Source organism: Parus major, chromosome 3, assembly GCF_001522545.3.
Source record: "Parus major isolate Abel chromosome 3, Parus_major1.1, whole genome shotgun sequence".
Classification (NCBI taxonomy): Eukaryota; Metazoa; Chordata; class Aves; order Passeriformes; family Paridae; genus Parus; species Parus major.
In genome coordinates, this window is record NC_031770.1 from 13,490,356 (window position 1) to 13,507,000 (window position 16,645).

A 16,645-nucleotide genomic window follows, 5' to 3' on the forward strand; every position below is an offset into this window, starting at 1 on the left:
CGCTCAGGGCAAGCCGCCCCCACGGCGCAGGCAGGGCAGGGCGCCCGGGGACCCCGGCGCCGAGAGAGGGGAGGGGAGGGAGCCGGTGCGCTGCTTAAACCGCTGGTGATGATCGTGCTGCTTCCAGTTCATTACCTCGGTCGAAAGTCGATGAACTAAAGCAAAGGTCAGCTCATTATGCTGGGGATCGGGGGAGCGGTAAGCGCTGAGACACTGAGGGAGGGAGGCGATGCCCGCTGGAGCGGGCAGCAAAGGGACGGAGATGAAATTCTTTCCAGGTGCAAATACATTTTGCTTAAGAACGACAGTGCTCCGGTAGTTAGTTTCTGAAGTGACAGGAAGCTGCTTCAGTGCCTTTTGGAGAGCCCCGTGCAGTTCTCTTTCTTTTTGCACGCAGACTTGCGAGCAACTGCACATCAATACATGCAGAATAGGTGTGCATACATACGTTTGGTTGTACCAAAAGCTGCCAAAGAAAGCGAAACACCAGGCTGCGTTTTGAGGATTTAAAGCCTCCCTTTGTCTCCGAGGGAGGAAGAGAAGATAAAGAAACCCCCTTGTTGGTTTCTGATTAGATTATACAGCCTCGTTCTTCTTCATTTTCTCGTCTTGCCTTGCTTCATTTGCACGACCATGCGATGTCATTTACAGGCTTTGCAAAGTGAAAACCAGATCTTGTACTTAACCTTTACTTCTCTGTGCAAGATGACCCAGTTACAAGCACGAGGTAGTTAGGAATTACTGGATTTTTTCCAGTGATTAACAATGCTGGTATTGGTGGAAACAGGAGCATCATCTACGTGAAAATTCCCACTGTGTGCTAAATACCATTTGATACATAACTGCTAGAAAAGATGAAGTACACAGCAATGCCTCTTCTTAAGCATTTTGTTATTTTTAAAAAACTTGTATGACTGGTCTAATTGAAAACAAAACAATTGAGAAATTCAGGCCACCACTCTTCTCTGTAGTGCACTTGAGGCAGTGCAAGATTGAGAATGCTGCATGTTCTGTAATGTATGTGCTACAGGGGAGAACTAAAGATGTATGTGTGTGCATATATATGTATATGCTTAATATCCTCTCAATTTCTGCCCGTAAGGGGATATCATGTAGGGGTTTGCTATTCATTTGAGGGAGGGCTAAAAGGATGAGGGGAAATGAAACATGATTGTAGAGGTACCAGCTATGATTCCTTAGAAAGCATTTTAAAGTCACACCTTTTGTCAGTTTTTGAAAACATTACCTTGGACCCAGTCAAAGGGTGATGTGTAAAAAGGCAGGTTTCTCAGAAGAAATAAGTCTTGTTAAAGAAAATTAAATATGAAGAGGTGGAGCTGCTACTTAAAGACTTCATAGGGAAGCCCAGGAGCCTCTCCAGAAGTTAAGTGGCTGATTTTATGAAAAGAGGGATGTTCTCTGCCGTAAGGTGGCATTTCAGAATGTTTACTTGATAACTCTAAGTGTCTTTACCTTCCTCTGTGAGAAATTCTGCTATCTGGCAGCATTTTAAAACATTTAATTCTTTTCATTATTAATTCTTCAGAGAGGTGTTCCCATTTACTTCTGTAAGCCTGACAGAAGCATTTCTGTCTCAGGCTGAGCAGTGTTGGACACAGTTCCTGTGGAGCTCAACACTGCATCTCTCAGCATCCGTCAGAGGGAACTGGGTGAGGGAGAAGGGAATGTGTGTGTGTGCTTGTTCCTTACCTGCTGTTCTCCAGGGTCCCTAGCCCCTGCTGACTTAGCCAGGTGAGAATTTGCTTCTCAGGCTTGTATCCTTCAACCTTAGCTCCATTAACTTTTGCAGGTATTTTAGATTCTAGTCCTATATGATTGTACATACAAAATTGCAGTTTTTATGGTGACTTCATAGCAGTTTTTTTTGTTACTTTGTCAGCTTTTTGTAGCATCATACCTGCTAAAAGTAGAAAAGAGCTTTTAGGGCAGGTCAATTAGTCGATCCCAAATGGAAGCATTGCTCTCTAATATGGTGAATTAGAAGTGTGAAAGGAAGGAGAAATGATCACTTTGTTCAGGCACTGAATAAACGTCACCACAGTCCTCAGACATCCACACCTTTACCCCTGGCACTGGCTAGCCCTGACACCCCCACCCTCTTGGGTTTAATTTTTCTAATCTTTCAGTTTTCCTTGAGCCAACACAATTTCAGCTAGTAGTATAAGCAAAGCCAAAAGCCCTGCATGGTTGGATTTCTTCCATTGCCTTAAAAAAACCAAACCACAATCTTGCTGCTAACATTCTCATCAGGTAATTTTGCTGGGGTTTTGCTTAGTAGTGTGATCTCATGTGGTTTTAGTGGACAGTATTGTGCCTCACAGAGACATAAACAGAATCCCAACCAAGAAATTAGCTCAACATATTAGACAAAAATTAGTTCAGCACACAGTCCTTTAATACACTAGAAGTCAAAATTAAACATTTTTCAAGCCTCACCTAATGATTTTTCAGTTTTGCTTTCTGACTTTCATTAAATTCAGGTAAAAGATGGATGAAAGATTTGAAAGTTAAACCACAGGAAGCAATAAGAAAATAATTCTGTGGATCGTGACATTAACAATGTAAAGAGAAGTACTGAGTGAGAAGTAAAAGAAAGGCTAAGACTCATAAATATAAATCATATACTGCTCAACCCTCACTAGTGGTCTCTTGCAGCATGTGGTTTATTTCATTATTGGTCTCTTGTAGCATGTGATTTATGTCTTTGATCCCTTTAAGAAGGTGGCTATTGTTTTTGTTATAGCTGTATCTACCATGAAGTCTGGGGGTTTTGGGTTTGTTGTTGTTTGTTTTTTTTTATTAGTTAGAACAGTTTTTATTAGATAGAACACTTCATACTCTAGATTACAAAAGCAGGGATTGTCCATGGCAAAGCCATGAGATTGAAACTTCCTCAAGAGGAGAAAGGAGATGTTTTTGGTAACTTTAAATGAAGAAAGCCTGTTTCTTTAAGAATCCAGGGACAAGATAGATCATGTGTGAAGGGAAAATTGCATGTTGAATATGTTAAAAGTGTAGCCATATGGATGGCTGTCATCATCCTCATCCACTCTTGCCTTCCTGCAAGCACTTCTTTACTCTCTACTCTTTTATGGCTCCCCCATTCAGTTACCAAATGACAAGTACAGTGTGTCCACTTCCGATTACTTCTTGTTTCTGTGCTCTCAGGATCTTGTGGAGGCTAAGTACAAACTGATTATGTTTTGTTTTTTTTTTTGATTTGTGGGAATAGGAGCCAGGAGTTGAATAACAAAATCTGCATGTTGGTATGTGCATGTGCTTAGAAAGAAAAGACAAAGACGGAGAGGGAGTAGGGCCCACATGCTCACGGGCAGAAGAGAAGGAGCTGAGTTCTGTGTGTAGCAGGGGTTGTGTGCTTAAGGGCCCGAGTTAACTCTGTGCCAGAAGAGTTCAGGCTCAATGAGGCTTAGGACCAGTAGTTTAGGGGGAATAGAGACAGTCTGGTGTACACAGAATGAGGTTCTGGGAGCAGATCTTGAGAAAGTGGCAGTTTGGGTTGGTGCTGGGGGCCTTTGTGGTGGAACAGTAGAGGAATCTAGGAGGTTGGGTTTCAACAGCCAAGTTCCTGAGCAGGAAGAAGGAGTTTGTGGAAAATGAGAGTTTTGAGGAATAGAAGTTGGCACGTTTTGGAGCTGTGAGCTGAGGATGGTGTGTTACCACAGCACATCCACTCCTCCAGTGTTTTCCATCCAGAGCATGATGTGGCAGCAGGGACACACATATTGATCTCCCACTCCTCAGCTAGGCCAGCTTCCTCCAGGCTCTGCTTCACCACTGTTGGCAGAGCTCATGTGCACTGGATTCACCCAAATGAAGGCCATTTGGAGAGCAGAGTCACCAGCTCACTCTTCCTGGGGTACATAGCAGCTTGGTCAGGCAGCTCTTGTTCAGGGAAGATGCCTGTTGAATTCCACAGGGGTTTTTCACCAAATAAGAACTGCAGGACTAGAATTGCAGCATGGCAGTGAAATAATTTAAACCACCATTGTGAATACATGAGACAGACAGATTTGAAAGATGTCCCTATGATGTATAGAAAACATTTTATTTTTGTAAGAAAACCCCAACTTATTAGTGTAGGTAAAAACCATTTTATGGCCTTTTACTGTTTTTTAATATACTGGAATTGTTATTTTGGTATATAAAGATAATACACCAAATAGTTTTAGGGATTAGGGTAAATGAAATGACATTTTTTGTTTGCAATGTGCTTATGTTGCAGAAAAGAGTTATATTTTAATTAAAACATCAAATGTAAATGTTCCCAGATGTTCAAGCATTGTTACTCAGTGTGATGTTAGAGGTAGAGGTGAAAAAGTCTCATTTTCATCTTATAATTGCCTTTTCTAATGTTATTTCAAACCTGTTTGTATATCACAATCTTTTTAAATGCCTCCTTTTCATTCACAGATTTTCCAATACATAGTGTCTCTTCTGCTCTAAGCACTTCTTACACAAAACATTTAGACATTTTCATGTTTTAAGACTATAAAGCATAGTAGTGTTCTCGGTGTCTTTAAATGATATAAATTTTATATTCCTTTTCAAAATTTCCAATATGCTCCATCAGCTATTATCCCCATCAGCTGCCAAAGTATTAACATCAGTTGGAATGGAATGAATAACAAAGCAATTTCAGTCAGCATAGTGGTTAATTGGCTGTGCAGTTGGATATGCATATTAGGAAGTGGGGTTTCTATATTATTATTTCTGTCAGTATGGCTTGTCAAGGAGCCACACAGTCTTCAGCAGGACTGGGGACAGTCTGCAGCACTGTAATCAAAAGTGGAATGTTGCCCATGGATTTCTGATAAGCATCTTTATACAAGTCCCACTGCCTTGGTACATGCATAGCTATTGATTGACTGGGGTGCCTTTACAAGAGCTAAATAAATAACAATGCTGTTGTCACTTATCAGCAGCACCACTTTTGCCTCAGCCTGTGGTAACCATGTTTTTTAGATTTAAAGCATATCTATTGTCTTTTAATCAAATACTGTTTGAAATGAGTTATCAGAAGAAATTAATTTAGCATTCAATGCAGTGTACTTCCCGCTGTTTCTAATTTTCAAAGATGGATTTTTTTCTGATAGTGAAAAGTTGACTTGGCTTTAAGGGAAATTTCCTTCTGTCTCTTCATTTTACTCCAAGGGAGAACTCTGCAGACAAAACTACTATGCCCAGTGTGATTCAAGCACAACCAATTCTGCAGTTTTAATATTTTCTCCCTCACCCAGATGGTCATTACCATGGTAAACCAGGCTTGATTATTGTGATTTCAATGGATCACGTAGTTTAGTTCACTGAAATTTATCTTTTGTCTTTCCTTGGTCAAAGTTTGCAGTAGTTCTTAACCTTTCTGAGTAATCAAGATGACACTGCTGACCTCTTTCTTGTCTTTTCCCAGACTCAGTTAATTTATCTCTTTGTGATTAAGTTTGATGACTTTGTGTCTATTGCAGTATCTGTAATTCATTTTTCTAAGCTAACAACTTCTTTTCTAGTTTGTAAATACAGTGTAGGCAGAGCTGATAGATCTTGCTGTGCTAATAAATTGACTTGTGAATGTAGCTGTGATTATGAGGGGAATGGAATAGTCTAATTTGATGAAAGAAAGTTTATTGTAAATAAAAACACTGTTCTATACAATTAAAAGCAACAGACATAGAGGGGCCGTGTACTTACCATCATGCAGGTATTATTTTCCTCCTGAATAGCTACATGGATATCTGGAAGGGTCTTCCCTGCTACCCTCTCATGACTTTATGTACATTTGTGCACAGGCATGTGTATGGTCTTACATATCACAGTTGCTCTGTAATAATGAGAAAATAGTCAATAGTGATGAGTTGAAAAAGAATTTCTCTAAGAGCTGAAAATGTTAAAAAACTACTCAGTGACAGTAGTCATTAACCACAGATGCAACTGGTCAGAACAATAGAATTAATTATTCTTTTCTTCCTTAATTGACTGAAAAAATGAGCCAGTGAAATAAAGTGGGAAAGGAGGAGGGAAGAAAAAAAAGTGCTGCTGGATGTCACTCCATAGGACTGGGCTAAGTTGGTAAGGAGGGTGCCATGCTTGAAGTCATCTCTGACCCATGATTGTTGAATCACTGTAGAAAAATAATTCTGGATTTCTGAAAGCACTGAAATGATCAAATCCACCAAAACAGCCCAGATTAAGGATACGACTGGCTCATGCACTGTTGGTGGATTGAGTCAAAAAGTTTTTTTTTCTGGGGCTTGGTTGACAAAGGAAGTGTGCATATACAATAAGTACATGGTATCTGGGATCCTGAATCCCAGAAGTCCAGGCAAGGTTGGAGCTGAGGCAGGGTTTACCTGGAGGGGTGAGGAGTGTACATAGTCTTTTGTTTGTTCACTTGTTTTACATATTTGAACTGTAAGTGGCACAAGGACAAGTCTTCCTTTAAGATCCATAGCTAGCTGTATCCTGAAGAGCTTGCTGCTCAAACGTGGAGAGACGGAGGCTCAGCAACAGAAGGTTTGCTCAGATCCTTCTGGGGCCTTAGCAAGTGATGCCCTTGGACAATTACTCCAAAATGTTAGAAGTGTTAGCTCTTCCTTTAACTCTCTTTTGCTGCAGCTGTACATACAAAGAAATGCCAAGAAGCTTCTAAAGCAAGTTGTCTGCTTAGTACGTGTGTTCTTTTATCCCTGCATATCTGCAACTGAGTTAGGGCTTCTCTAATTTACTTAATTAATTCAGCTCATCTGCATTTGTAAAATAAAGAACAGAGAATGACTAGACTTGGAGAAATTTCAAAAAACATGGTAAAGTTTCTCTACCTTGAGGAAGAATCAGATATAGTCTTAATCCATGTTTGGATTGCTGAATAGCTGGGGTTGGTTGTGTTTCTCAGTGACAGCAGCTCTAGAGCCCTGGGAAGTAGGTGGAGATGGGGTCAAATTGCCACAGGCATGGCTCCTCCTGACTGACCAGTGGAGATGAAACTGTGTGAAGGAACTGAGTGCTACAAAAGACACTGCTTCTAATTACTGACCCAGGCCTGATTTAATTTTATTGAGGTCAAGCCCAAAATTTCCACTCCATGACCTGATTTGTTTTGCCTCTGTCAGACACAATGTGTCTCAAGCACACAGCGCTTCTGTCCTGGTCCCCCTCCCTAAAACAATGCTGCCTAAAGTGTGAACAAAATATTGCAAATAATAATGCAAACATGTGTAGTTTTGAAATTTTTGATGCAGTTTGTGGATGTGTTCACTTTATTTCACATGACAAGAATTATGAGGGAGCTTTCAGCGAATATAATGAATTGCCATATTTATGGAAAACATATGAGCATGAATTGAATCATGCCGTTATTTTGGGTTTGGATAGTCAGTGCCCACAGAGAGGAGTTTAGAAGTTGTGACAAAACAACAGATGTGAGATTAGCCCCTTTGGCTGTGTCTAAATGGATGCGTCCTAAAATCCTGGTGTCCCAGTTGGTCAGAACATAATGTGGCGCTCATCCAAGCCCCATCTTTCCACTCATCCTCTTCTCAGGCTGGTTTGTGTTTGCAGTTTGCCTTGCTGTGGATTTTAAATCTGCCTGGGGCATGCACCCCAACCCTGGCATTCAGAGCATCTCTCAAATGCTGCTGTTGATTACTCTAAAAAAAATAAAAATGCTGTCAATGTCCTCTTCCTAAATAAACTGTTATCTCAAGTGAGACTAAATAGAACATTGCATGGGCAAGTGAAGGTGAGGGTAAAGACTGTAGTTATTTTACTGCTTGAAAGTTTTTCCAAGCAACTTTTTATTTCTTGGAAATTCTGCTGAATTTGTGGGAGTATGACTGCTCCCGTTATAGCTTATCAATTGGAAGACTTTATTTTTCGAGTCCTATGTCTAAGAAACTTGCAATATGGTGTTAGAAATTGCTGGCTAGAAGGTGTTGTGTATGAGGGTACATAGGCCAAATGATAATTTTCCCTGTGCTGACTTCAAATAGGAACCCAGTCATACACTAAGATTGAAGCCAGAACTAATTTTGTAATGACGGTTTTTAACTTTTGTAGCATTTTCTCACATTAGCTCTTGAAGCTTCTTTTCACCACTCAGCACAATTTGACAGCTTTAGCTGTTGTCTGACATGAGTGTAGTAAAATCCACTGTATGGCATTTAGAGGGAGAACTTGGTGAAGAAAGACTAGTGGCAACAATATTTTGCAGCGACAACTGCAAAAACAAACATCTCATTTTGAGAGGTTTTACTTTCTTACTGTGGAAAACATTGCAAAACTGCAGTTAAGCATGCAGATAAGAGGAGTTATTGGTCTGCTAAGAAGAACAGTGGCCCTTAAACGTCTAAACCAGACACTTAAATTTCAGTAGTAGCTGGCAGTGGTTTTGCCAGTTCTATGATTATCTAAATGAAAATGCAGCTCCCACATAATTGTGCAGAAGCTTAGCTTCAAAGAACCTGAGGTCAGCAAAGGTAAATAATTAATCTGGGAAAAACATGTGATTTATCTTCTATATATCAATAGAGGCAGGTATTGATGATGATATAAATCACAAGAGACTCACCTAAAGATTCCTGAGATCTTATCTCAGGATCATTGTTCTTGTAGGATAACATTTCCATGCCAGGGAGCTTGCAGACTTTGGAAAGCTGGTTTCAGTGAAATCAGTGTATCCTATATTGGTTCTGCTGGCATTTGAGATAGGGACAAATGTCAGTGTTTCAGTACAAGGTCACTGCTGGAGATGAGAGAAAGACATCCTAAGCTAGTCATAGCAACAGTGGTGGCAGCAAGTAAATAGGTTGGGATTTTTCAAAAATTTTTTGTTTCTTTCAAGTCATTAACTTGAGCTCAGCTGGCTATTTGATAATCACTCTCTTCCTTATTTCTTTTTTCCAAATAAAATTAACTGAAATGGAAGAAAAACTAAAAAAAAAATAAATTATATGTAATGTAGGAATAAATTCACATGCACATACAGTGTGCATACAGTGCAAAAAAAAAAATTATTTTGTCTTCTGCAGAGGTCAGTTAATTGATAAAGTATAGTTTGGAGAAAAAGGAAGATCAGAGGGAGAAAATGAGCACTTGTTATTGCTAAATGAGACTTAGTGTAAATGAGTTCAAGGTTGGTAAAACCCCTCTGTTTCATGGAAAGGTAGCACAGGTGTTAACCCTTGTCCTGCATAGGCCCTGGTGTCTGAGAGGACAAGCCTGGTGTCTGAGAGGAGCTGAGACACAGTGAATCAGCTTTGCATTCATCTCCTCCTGAATGACTCAAAGGAATCACACACTGGCCAGATTGGCCACCTGAACATTCCCTTTGCATCCCCTGTGCACTTGCCCGTGCTGGAAGAGCCGTGTCTGGGGCATGGCCAGAGTGTGTAACACCCTGTTCTCCACTGGCACAGCTCACAGCAGATCCCATGCTGGCTCAGCGTATGCCAGGCTTCAGGCATCCCTCTGTGAGCCATTCCTTGGGCAGGGCTCTTGCCACTGCTGCCTGTCAAACCAAAACCAGCACAGCACAGGTTAAGGCTTATTCTGCTCTGCCTTTGCTTCTGCTTGTTTATGAATAGCCACGTGGTTTTTCCCAGGAATACACACAGCTTTGCCCACCTAAATGTGAAAAGAATCTCTCCATAAGTCACACAGCAGCCTGGAATGGGAAAAGGAATTAAAGACTCGAGTTCTCTGTTGCTGTTTCATTCCATTGTCTTGTGCCAGTGCTAAGATCCAGAAGGATTAAAACAGTGTGCTAATAACTGAACAAATACCACTCTTCCTTCCTTTGCTGTGTAGGTCATACTGTGGAAAAAAGCCCAAAACAAAACCAAAAAAGGGGAATGCAAAGATATGGGAGAGGGCAAGAAGAAAAGGAAAATGAGTTGAGCAGTCAGCTTACCTTCGTTTAAGATAAACAGACAGTAATTCCTTGTGAGAATTTCTGTGTTTCCCTCACACTCTCACCAGGTAGTAGCTCCACAGTTATCTGGTTTGATTTTTATTGAGCTACTTTTTATTATTTTAGATGTAGGAAAGGGTTAAAATATGGATTTTTTGTGTGTGACAGAACACCAAACTTTCAGTTCTTACGCCATCGGAGATGAGCTTTGCTTGCTTTTTGGTACAAATCAAATCTTTCCAAACTCCCTATCATTGCTTACATTTTTGTGTCCATAAGAGGGGCAGTTCCTTTAAATATTGTTCTCTGCTTGTTTTGTAATTCCAGTTGCTCATGGAATCTGATGTCTATTAAGTGAGAAGGGCAGTCATAATGCATTGAGTCGAGATTTGAACTGGTGGCTTCACCTCGTGTCATTTTGTTTTACAGATACCGTTTGCCATTTAAATGTTCCCTCTCCATGTAATTGCTCTGGATGTTTGAATGTTGGCATCAGTAGGGAAAGTATTTTCTTTCCATTCCATGAGTGAATGTGAATGAGGTGAGGATTTCATTCAATGAAGACAGCTTTGTTGAAAAGGATTAGCTGCTTTCATTTACTGTAGGACTGTTAGCATAATTAGCAGTTCATCAGAATGATTTCACGGGCCATTTTTTGTGACAATCACGGGCAAGGCTTTCTAGATTGCGGTGAGACTGTCTGATTTACCATGTGCAATACCCACAGATATGAAGAACCAGCAGTCACAGAGAGAAGCTCAGCAGTAGCTTTCTTTCATAGTTTTATTTTTTTTTTCTTTTTTTTTTCTTTTTTTTTTTCTAAAGAATATGTAATGTAGCATGTCCTTTACTTCTTATCCTACTGGATGTTGCAGTTTTTAATATTTGTATTATGGTGGCATCTAGAAATTTCAGTCAGAGGTTGTGAGCCCATTGTGCTAAGCAGATGGATTGAATAGGAAAAGACAAGAAAGCTGAGGAAATAATCACTCTTTACTGCTGACAGTACTCTCCAGGGTAGGTTTCAAAATAGCTCAAGAGCTGTGTAAAATTAATAATCTGTTCCCCATGTACTGAAATCCTCTTTCATATTGTACTGGCATGAGGATCTCTGTAGAGAGGAGGGGCTGCAAATAAGATATGCAAGAGGGTGGGGCAGAAGATTGTCCCTAAAAGTCCAGATTTTACTGAATTCACACTACAATCTGCACCAAAGTGTTCTGGATGGAACTTGTCCACTAAAAAACCTCAGCATTGATGATGTCTGTTCAGTCCCTCAGAGCAAAGCTTATTTAGCATAAAATTTGAATCAGTGTCCTTTTGTTTCTTTGTCATCTTTATAACTTTCTTCACTCATAGCAGGAAGAGAGGAGAAATCAGGGAGCATTACTCTTATCTAAACAAATGTAATGTTAATGAGGTATTTTAGTAGATCTTGGAGGTACTAGGTCAATTTATACTCTGATGTAGAAAGATGTTTTCTCAGGCTCTAGATTTGCAGTGTGGCATTAAGTTTTTAATTTTTTTTAGGCATTTTTAAAATGTAATTTTTTTCATACACTATAGGTTCGGTGCATATATGCAGTAGAAAAACTAAAAATAACGATGTAGCACTGAATTATAATTAGAAAGGAAAAAAAAGCAAACATTACCTGTCATAGAGAAAGCCTTGAAATAATAAATGCCACCATCACATTTTGCTGCTATCATAAATAATTATTCAGCACATGTCTATAGGCTCAATTTATTGTATCATATTCACTTAAATGTGTTTATAAAACGAACCTTCTGCACACACATGCATTTTATCAAATTTTAGATTCCTTGATAAATGGCACAGACCTTTTTTTGTGATGTGGAACAGTCTGTCATACCTCTAATCCAATTTTGAAATAAAGGTATTCTTAGATCTTCTTCTAATAAGGCTATTTGTCTTGCTACAGTTATTCCTCCTTTGCTTATTTTCTTATGGAATGGATTAAGATTTAATAATGATGTATTTCCTAATAAACAGAGCTAGAGGACAGCTTATTCCATTACCTTAGATACACCCTAGTTACATCTTCACTGGAGCCCATTAAATATTCTTGGACAGTACTTAGCAATATAAAGAAGGTTTCTTGGTTTTGATTTCAGCAGAGACATCAATCCAAATGTTCTGAGTTATATTCCGTAATTGTCAAGGAGTTTAATATGCACAATGAAGGTATAGCAGTTAAAATGTATTGGTGTATATCTAATATTTATAGATAACCCTTTCAAAGAAGTCAGGATGTATTGCCATGTTCAGCCATTCTATCTTAATTCTAAATCATGGCCTCTGTGTTTTCTTTTGCAGTCAGTCAGGCAAAGACTCTTTAGAACATTTACTTTGCAGCTTTGCAATTTTAATTATCTGATAAAGTGTGTCAAATTGTGGTAGAGGAAAAAACAATTACAATTTCTCAGTAACTTCATATCTTGCTAATAATTTTACAGGAAATGGAATCCAAGATTCTAACAGATTTGAGAGGACTCTCCAGGACCTTTGCATTTCAGATTTGGGTCTTTAGGTAGTGTCACCACTGGCACTCAGTGTTGCTGATTCAAATTGTTGTGTTGGCCTGTAAACTTGTTTTAGGTCTAATTTCAATACACACAAACAGTGGCAGATTGACATGCAGTGTGATATTATGCACAATAAGCTCTCTCTGACATCATTACTCATGTACTCTGAAAATAAAAAGTGAAATATGGGTAAACTTTAACTTTGTATGACGTTTCTGCATCCTGTGTTTTCAGTGACTGAATGAGCCATGTCCTCACCATTTCAAGGTGCTGCCAAGCTGTGCTTTCAGGTCTTTTCATCAGGCCTGAGGTGTGTCTGTACCAGGACATACAGAGGGGATGCTGCTGACTGTGGTCACAAACACTTAGGTCAGATCTTTTCCTGACACAGTTGGAAGCTGTATTTTGCAGTGTTTCATGACCACACCTTCCAGGAACATTGCCAGTTAGGTTTGGTATCTACATTGCTTTTTAAAGCATTTGTGCTGGCAGATCTGTAGAAGACACAGGACTCTTCAAATGTCAGTGAGAGTTGTCTGAACAAAGGTGTGATTGCCCCAGTGGATAAAATTTCCTCTCCATTGCTACAGACTCCAGAACCAGGAGAACATTACTGGTGTGTCAGTGAACTATAGCTTTCCTGCCAGCCTGACCAGCATTCCCAGCTGGAAGCTGGGGAGGGAAGCTAATGCCTCACAAGATATGGACAGTCCTGTTTAATTTAAGGAAGGAGACAGAGGTCCTTCACTGCTGCTCCTTTTATGTTGCTGGGAGTCTTATGTAGCAATAGAATCTTTAGTGGATAAAAATTGTATAGGGTAAACACTAGTGCCCATGCAGGCAAATTAATTATCCCTGAAGTGAAAGCTACACATGCTGAAATACTATCCAGGTATTTTAGCAATTTAAAGGATGTCAAGAACTCTCTATATAAATGCTAATTTAATTAAAATGTCTTTGTATTTTAAATATAAATGAAAACAACAGACTGAAGGCTTGCTGAAAGTTAGCATGGACTCTACTTATGCATAATTTTTGTTATCTTCTGCAGCACTTTCTTTTCTTTCTTTAAATGAACAATATGCACAAACATTTCCTGTCTCTTCTTTTAAAATCTCTTACAACAGAGTATTTTTGACAGCCCACTTTTGCTTTCAGAATTAAAATTTCCCCTACAAATGGTTAGTAAGAATAACAAAACACTGTGTTTTAACTCGGTAGGCATGATGATGATACCAGTTGGCATTTAGCTGTCCCATATATTAATTCATGCATGTGAAATAAAATGATTATACTTAGAATTTTTGGTCTTTTATCCAATCCCTATCAGAGAAGATGACTTTAAATTAAAAGCAGTTATAATTTTTGTTTTACTTTTACCAATACTTCTTTATTGGGAGAAGAGAGTAATGCTTCGCCTCCTACGTAAATGTGCTTTTCTGAAAATACACCTACATAGGGGCCAGATCAGTCATTTTCAGGCATGGTAAATATGATAACTTGGAAGTCTTGAAGGAGAGGAGAGTCTGCAGAAGAGGAAGACTATCCATGGGATTGTGTGGATGTACCAGATACCCCAGTTTCACCACCAATAACACCATTGTCTTGCTAAGATAGTTTCCTGGTTGTGTTGTAAACCTTCAGCAGTCTTCAGCTGTCATCTTTGGAAACCTGTGCTGGATTCAAAATTAGGGGCATTTTGAAGCAGACTAGCCTTCAGTCACACCCATGTGTGTGTGTTTGGATGTATTTGTGTGTGTACATTTTCCTTTTGATAAGAATTGTGTCATGATTCAAACCCAGGCACCAAGCAAGGCACTCACTCATTCCCTCCCTCCCCACCAGTGGCATGGGGGAGAGAATCAGGAGAGTTAAAGTAACAAAACTCATTGTTTGAGATAAAGATGGTTTAATAAGTAAGGCAAAAGTCATGCAGGCAAGCAAAGCAAAGCAAAGACTGTCCACCCTTTTCCATGGGCAGATAGGTGTTCAGCCATCCCCAGGACAGCAGAGCTCACACGTAACGGTGACTTGGGAAGACGAACACCATCCCTCCAAATGTCCCCCTCTTCTTCCTTCCTCCCCCAGCTCAATGCACTGAGTGTGATGCCACAGGGTATGGAATGTCCTTTTGCACATGTAGCTGTCCCAGCTGTGTCCCCTCCTTGTGCACCCCACTGCTCACTGGTGGGGTGGGATGAGAAGCAGAAAAGGCCTCAACTCAGCATTAGCCCTGCTCAGAAATAACTAAAACACTGAATTACATCAATTACCAACACTGTTGCCAGCACAAATCTAAAACACAGCCATAGTAAGTACTAGAAAGAAATTGAACTCTGTTCCAGCCAAAACCAATACACATTGCAAGCATTAAGACAATATGACATTATTAAGATAGCTAAGGAAGAAATTCCATTGAAATGTTTAATGAGACAGATTCTGATCTCCTGTACCCTTAACAATTAGACTTTATTTACCTGTATCTTCTCTCAAAAGCTGTCTTTGTATACAAAGGAGTGATTTCAGCTTTCTGTGTGTCCCAAGTAACTGCACGACTGTATTCCCATGTATTTGACCAGGACAGGAGTGGGGAGTTAGTTTTATTGGCAATTGTTCTCAGGCCTCCCATTGGTAAATTAAAAATTCCTCTCTGCCTCCTGTAGGGCTGGTAACAATCTTGAGTAAAATATTTCATGAATGAATGGATAAAGTATAACATTCTGTAATTATTATTTAAAAGGGGATTTACACATATTGTTCTTAGGTCAGGCATTGCAACAGTGCGATGCTTTAAATTATGGTTAAGCCAAAGAGTCAGGAACAACATCAGGATATTATTTCTTCAGGGATTTTATTGTCTTGTTTGACTGTGCAGGAATCTCTCATTTCCAATTGCAACGAGCATTTTTTTTTTCTCTAACAATAGAATATAGTAAATTCTAAAAAACATGAATCTAGTTTGTCGTGTTTGATCGCTCATATTTTAGGCATCTGTGGTGGGAATGATGAAGTGGCTGCTGTGTTTATATAATTCCCATTGATACATAAGCATGTTTGAGAAGACAGGCTAAGTTTAGATCCAGATCTCCTATGGCTGAATTGACTAGAGGGAAACCTGTAATTGCAGCATGGGTTCAGAGCAATAATGACAAATAATTACTGTTTCTAGAAGGGAGACAAAGGTTTATAATTTCACATGTGTTATTAGTGCATGCACTACTGTTGCCCTGTGTACTGTGGTAAGAAGGATCTTTTCCCTCCTCTAGCTTGGGAGATTTCTAAGTGCCTGTGTAACCTAAAATTCTTTTCAGCTTTTTTCTACTTCATGTTCACAATAAAATTTTCTTGTAATGGGTGTTTAAGTGTCCATAGAAGACTCATACCCCTGATATTCATTTAGCAGAAGAAACATGAAAGTGTCACCTGTGTGCATTGTTAAAGTCTCATTTCCATTCTAGGGTCAGAAAAAATGATTTTTCCACAGCAGATAGGATAGAAAGTGCTGTTTCCAGGTTCCATAATCAAGACAAATACAACTGCCTGTTGCCATGCACCATATATTTTCCACATTATAGTAATGGATGCACTGCTGCCACCTGCTATGTCAGGACTTCCAGCTAATTGGAATAAGTTATGTGTGTTCCAGTTACACTTACGGTCTATAAAAGGCTGCTTTGTCCTAAACTAGATAATAATTTTTGATGAATTTCCCTATGGTAGCAGATATTGCTGTACTCTGGTGAGAATCATTGTTTTTCATAAACACAGGTGTTTTCTGCACATATTAAGGCTTTAGAGAGGATTCTTTCTTCCTGAGCTTATGCTAAGGTGTAGGTGATATTCACTGAGGTGATACAACCTGGACCCAGGTGTAGTAAATCCTGAAAGGGACATGAATAGATGTGGCTATGACTGTACCATCCACTCGTGCCTGCTGCCTGGAAAACTGCTAAGTGCCCTGCTGCTTCTTCAGCCTTGGGTCTTTGAGAGTTTCATCAAGGGCTGTGACATCCTTCAGTCCCTGGGGAAGGGCTCAGGCCATCTGAATCAGAGGTGAGATAACTGCAGGGCTAAGAAGCTCCCCTGAGTGTGCGAGGTGCACCCTGTGCAGCACACTCCACTTGACCTGTTGGGAACATGGCAGATCATCTGCTG

At 39.7% G+C, this 16,645-nt stretch overlaps 1 protein-coding gene across 33 annotated transcripts in view; it reads left to right on the plus strand.

The window, feature by feature from the left end:
- NRXN1 (neurexin 1) overlaps positions 1–16,645 on the plus strand; it is a 670,738-nt gene that overhangs the window by 401,900 nt on the left and 252,193 nt on the right. The gene's annotated exons all lie outside the window — the stretch shown is intronic.